Here is a 6357-nt window from a genome sequence, read left to right on the forward strand (position 1 = left end):
TTAGTTGGATACTTGTCTTTTTCATGATTATAAAATCTCCTCAGAATCTTCAGGTCTAAGGACATAAAATATCAAAGAATTTGAGCTCGCACTTCGCGCTCGCATTATATATTAAGACCACATGATATACCTTATCTTGTTTATAACAATAAAAACTAACATATACTTAAAACTTCAGTCTCTAGTCAGGACTACCCCCTGAACCCCCCCCCCCCCCCAAAAAAAAAAAAATCAGATTATAGCGGCCAATCGAGAAAAATGTTGATGAAAATATTTTTCGGCCCCCCCCCCCCCCTATTGGCGAAAGCTGGATCCGCCAATGGTCACTGTGTTTTCACTTGCGAAATCTGTGCCTGTGACTGTGACATACCGTACCCCGAGCCTCCCGAGGCCGGCTAGATGTTGCCTAAATTTAATTGCCAGACTGTGAATCATGAAGTCCCCGGTGACTCGGATCCACGGACAATTTTTCACAGCGCAAAACATGTTCTACCTGCCTCGCAGTCGCAATGTATGTCACGTGTCTCTTTTCAGTCTCCACTTTATTGGCGTCGGGTCTATACTACACTAAATCAGAATTGCATCTACTTCTTGCCGGACTTCTTGTCAATCTCTATTGCTTTATTTCGTCAGTGCATTGCTTTATTTCGTTGATTCCTAATTTACTAAATAAATAAGAATTGCATCTACTTTTTGTTCAGACTCTATTGCTTTATTTCGTCAACTAGTACTTTTAATAGTAAATATAAATCAGGGCCCTGTTGCAAAAAAATTTATGTCATTATGACATAAATTTCGATCATGACATAAAATCATGCATAGCTTATGCCGTTGACATAAATTCTGTTGCATAAAAATATTTATGTATTGTTTTAGCTTATGACGCGATTTAATCATCATTACATAAACTGAATAGTCATGAACGAGCCTGTTGACATAAACTTGGCATAAGTTGTCATTTTTCAGCCGCAGCAAGTTCTTGCGAAAAAGGGTCATCGGCTTCCCATTTTGATGGGATAGAGGCATATTTTGGTATGTATCCAATTTCATTGTTATATATCATAGATAATAGATCTATCTCACGTTCTGACTAAAAATTAAAGTTTCTTAGTATAAAGAGATATTTTAAATTAATCATTATCGCCGTCAATTTTATGCAATGATTGCTTGTAAACTCTCCGGCTGCTTTTAGCCGTACAACGCCGGCAGTGCTAGCCGGAGGTTCCGGCGTCTGACACAGACAAATAATGCATAGAATCTACACCGTCAGAAAACAGTTTTAAATGATCTTCACGACATTGGACATTGTTTTTAAGGTTCCTGTGTCGGATGAACATGCGTGTCGGATGAACATGCATGTCGGATGAACATGCGTGGAATGAACACCGACAGAAAACAGTTTTAATTCATCTTCACGACATATTAGACATTGATTTTTAAGGGTTTTTTTTTAGCACCCCCGCCCTTTCTGGAAAATTCTAAATCTAGTCAGTATATTGGTATTCTTTCTAGAGTCTAAATTCTAACGTTAACAAGTTAGATCTAGTCTAGGCCTAATGTTAGATCCGACTAGACTAGTCTAGACCCTCTAGTTAGGGCCTAGACTAGAGTATATCCAGCTCTGTCACTCACTGACCGTCGCGTCAGAGCCAGGCCCTAGACTTTCTAGCCCTCAGTAAAGTCTAAGACAAACTAAGTAAGAATAAGTTAGGGCCTAGCCAGGCCAGACCTATAATAAGTTATAACAGAGCCTATGTTAGTAGATAAAAAAGAATTAGGCTAGAGAGTAGAGCCTAGGTATGGCCTACCTCGAGCGAGGGTTCGTACATGTATAGGCTCCACTATAGATAGTACGTACTTCACTACCGCTAGGCGCTACCGTCCGCTCCACTATCAGATACAAATGAGATAGGTTGAGTGGAGGGTAGCGGTAGTGAAGTGTATTGGAGCCTATAGTATACGAGCCCTCGCCTGAAGTAGACAGGGCCAGGCCCAAAGCCTATATTAGCTATATTAGCTTGGCTCCTTTTAAGTTCTAGTCTAGATCTGCAGTAGTCAGTAGATATATTCTGATCTAGTTTTCTATCTAGGGTCTTAGTTAGACTTAGACTAGTCACTAGACCTCCCAGGTCTAGATCTAGATCTAATAAATTTTAATTTGTCTTGGTTAGCCGAGCTGGCTCTACCATTGTATTACTGCTTTACTAGATCTACATGTAGGCCTACCCCGGTTTGGGCCTTGGTTCTGGCCAGGGAATGAGGTGGTGCAGCCCTGCCCCTGGACCGGGTCTGGCTTGGGTTCCTTCCATTCATGCTTTTATTATAGATCAAAATCGAGACCTAATTCGGGACCCAATCTAGTTTAGCGATACAAGAGATCTGAAATAGATGTAGCTCAGACAGAACGAGCGATTGCTTGTAATTTATTTGTATATTCTAGGGCCCAAAATTGAAACTGTCTTTGCATCATTAGTAAGCTAATCATTTGTAGGGCCTATCTATCATAGATTATCTAACACTATGGATCTACTAGAACTACAAATGTTACTCTAGATAAGATCCATTCTATGTCTAATCTTTAGCCTGGCTTCTTAACTCTGACATTAAAATTCAAATTGAGTATAGTACTGTAGGTTCTAACTTAGACCTTTGGAAGGCGGGGCCTCTGCTGCCTGCGCTACGGTGGTGGAGCCCCCTGGGTTTATGATAGAGCTATGGAATAGGGTAGTCTAGCTCTAATATTGTTTTCTAATGACAGGGGTAGAGGCCTAGATCTAGTCAAGATTCATCAGTTGGAAGATGTGCACTACAATAACATGTAGAGTATTAGACCCTAGCCCTAGGAGAGAGTTGGGGGGGGGGGTCCCTCTCTGTTAAGCAAAAAAAATGAAATGATTGGTGTGTATTGTGATAAAATAATATAGAAAACCCTGGGACACCCTCTGTGTTAACAAAGACTGGAGACTACTGAACAGGATGGGAAAGAAGGGGGGGGGGAGAAGAATTACGCACTGAACTAATTAATTTAAACACTGAACTGAAAAGACATGTAATTTCACAAAAAAATTGTCTGATGAGACTGATGACTACATTGTATGTTGATATCTAATATAGATATTAATGTACATCTTCGATTTATAATTTAGACTCTTCCAATTTTTAACAAAAGCAATGAGTTGAACATGCAGTAAAAAAAAAGAGATCTACATGTATGTATCCTCTGTGTTTTCTGATTTGAATATATTCTCTGCAAGCTGGCTGCTGGCCTGTAGACAAGCTACCTGTTTGCTAAGTTTAATACACTTCTGAGGATATAGTGCACATTTTAGTTCTTTGATTTGTTTAACAGGTTAAAAACCTTATCAAATGCCTTTTCTATTAATTTTAAACCAATGCACAAGTAATATGTTTGGAGAAAAGGCATTTCCATTACCGGTAACTACAAGATTTGGTTTCTGATCTGTGGATAAAAATAACCATGATAATTGAAATTCTCTTGGTGACTGTTATCAAGAATTTTTTATACTATTTTCTATTTCCTTTACCTATTTACTCTAAAGGATTTTTCTGATAAATTATTAAAGGGGTGCTTTTTTTTAGAAAAAAAAACCTTGGCAATTTGAATTTTTAAAAATCCCAAATTTTTGTATAAATAATAGAATTATAAGGCCTACAATTTTCTTACCTATCAAAACCTATCTTCATTAGAAGTATTCACATATTGCGTGTGTAAATCATTTTTCTAACATATTTTTCTAACAGAAAAAAGGAATTTGAAGCCTTAATGAAACACTTGTACTCTCCTTGCAATATTGCATCCTAAGTGAAAAAGGTGCAAAAATTGACCTTGTCATTATTGTTTGCACCCAGAAATGTTCGTTTGCACAATAAAAGGGGCAACATTTTACCTTGTAAGGTGCATAATAGTATTACTTAAACATTAAAAATGTTCAAATCTTTTAACCTTTATTACATGGTTCAAATCTGCTACACCCATAAAGGTGCACAAATGAGCATAATTGCGCTCATTGGCACTCCTTATTGTACCAACCCCTAAGGTTCAAATTTGAACCTTCTTAGTGTTTTCATCAAACCATTTCAAGGTTGAATGACTAGACCTTATTTGCCTTTGATTAGTATTCTCAATGCACTCATGGATAGAATTCATTTTTACACAGTTCTGAAAATAGCCAGTGAAACTGTCCCAACACCCCTGTCAAATATATTTGACAAAATCTGTAATGATTAAAATATTTTTTTTAAAGAAGGAACTTCAGTTGTTTATTCAAAATGTAAATATGAATTCATTCTCATATGTCACTATTAAAAATTTTGTATTCACTTTCCTAACAGTTGAACCACATAAACGGTGAGAAGAGGTAGAAATAAAGAGGGGGATTGCAACTGGAAGGAGATGGAAGTCCAGACACTCTGCCACTGTGTGCCATTGAACAAGAAATCTCTTTTAGTATGAAGGTAAGTTTTTATATAAAGTTGTGTTTATTGAATATTCTACTTGTAAATACAAGTATACTATACGGTAATATTTATTCTAATTTATTTTATTGTTTTTAAGAGCGGTTGTAAATGTGATGTACTGTTATATATCATTCATTTTCAAATATGAATCTCTTTTACAATTCATCTCATACAATTCATCTCAACAAAGAGACTAACAATGTGAGCTTACAAGCATAAACACAATATAAGTGCATTTAGGAATAAAATAGTGGTAGGAGTAGAAGGGAGAGGTCGCAAGTTGATAACATAAACATGACCTTGACCTCAATTTTGTGTTGTTGTATTTTTTCGCCAAATATGAACATTTTCTCCAATGACTTGATTGAAATGAAATATATTCTTACAACCATATAAGGGTATACAAAATAATATTCGGAGACTATTAAACCATTTTTTATTTTACATTATATACATTTTTTTTAATTTAAGCCTGTGATTGAAATCTCAAAAGGCTCTTTCATAATCTTGAAGAGATACATCATACATGCACATGTATGTGAACACTCTACTATTATAAAGTTGAGTTGCTAAAGTTGTTTTCACTTATTATTCTTATAATTTCAGATTATTCAAGAGTCAAGACTGTTGAAGACGTGACGACATGGACCTGGTTGCACGTGGCAAGGGAACTATCTGGTTGTACCCTGAAGTATTCGCTTTAAGATTTGAAAATTAGCAAAAGTACTAATTTTCATTTTTTCAGAGATAATAATCATTATATTGACATTGTGGATATCTTTTTATGATTGTTATCATAAAATTATTATAATGTTAATGATGATAGGTCATAATAATACAAATGAATTATAAGTAGAAAAGAAGACAACCAAAAATGAGGAGGAAAAGAAGAAGATGAAGAAGAAAAAGAAGAGGAGGGGTGGAAGAGGAGAAAAGGAGAAGAATAAATAACATCACTGTGAGTTCCTCTTCATGATATTACATAAATATTTGTCTCTTTTAAATGAAAATATGTATTAAGCATAAAAATAGGATTTAGTTATTCTTGTTTTTTAAGATGTATTTTTATGTATCATGTTTGTAGTTGTACACTTGATTGAGGTACATGTATTGTATTCATTTAGGATATAAATAATATGTTTTATTTGAATCCATGTACCTCTTTAAAGGACAAGTCCACCCCAACAAAAAGTTGATTTTAATAAAAAGAGAAAAATCCAACAAGCATAACACTGAAAATTTCATCAAAATCGGATGTAAAATAAGAAAGTAATGACATTTTAAAGTTTTGCTTAATTTCACAAAACAGTTATATGCACATTCTGGTGGGTATGCAAATGAGGTGACTGATGACGTCATCCACTCACTATTTCTTTGGTATTTTATAATATGAAATATGGAATATTCAATTTTTCTCCTCATTGTCAAGTGAAAGAACGATTAATTCCTCCCTGAACATGTGGAATGAGCATTGTTTAATACTATATGAGCAGTCAAGTTGTTCCTTATTGTCAAATCTATAAAAAAAAAAATATATATAGTATAATTCAAACAATGAAAAACAAAAGAAATAGTGAGTTAGGGACATCATCGACTGTCTCGTTTGAGTTGTGCATACAATGTTTTGTGAAAAATAAGCAAAACTTTAAAATGTCATAACTTTCTTATTTTACATCCGATTTTGATGAAATTTTCAGCGTTTTGCTAGTTTGAGTTTTCTCTTTTTATTTAAATCAACATTTTCTGGGGTGGATTTGACCTTTGAATCATATTTATACAGTCATGATTTAAGGACATGGGACAGGTAACAAGATTACATTGTTTTACAAATTTTAGTGTGATTTTATTTTAAAAGTAATAAATTTACATAAAATGTCA

The 6357-nt window shown here is 34.8% G+C and overlaps 1 long non-coding RNA gene across 1 annotated transcript; it reads left to right on the forward strand.

The window, feature by feature from the left end:
• The first annotated feature begins 944 nt into the window (after positions 1-944).
• Positions 945-6357, forward strand: LOC135155709 (uncharacterized). Its single transcript, XR_010294899.1, has 3 exons — positions 945-1032; positions 4354-4476; positions 5086-6357. It is a non-coding gene; the product is annotated as an uncharacterized LOC135155709 (long non-coding RNA).

This window comes from Lytechinus pictus, chromosome 10 (genome assembly GCF_037042905.1).
Source record: "Lytechinus pictus isolate F3 Inbred chromosome 10, Lp3.0, whole genome shotgun sequence".
Taxonomy (NCBI): Eukaryota; Metazoa; Echinodermata; class Echinoidea; order Temnopleuroida; family Toxopneustidae; genus Lytechinus; species Lytechinus pictus.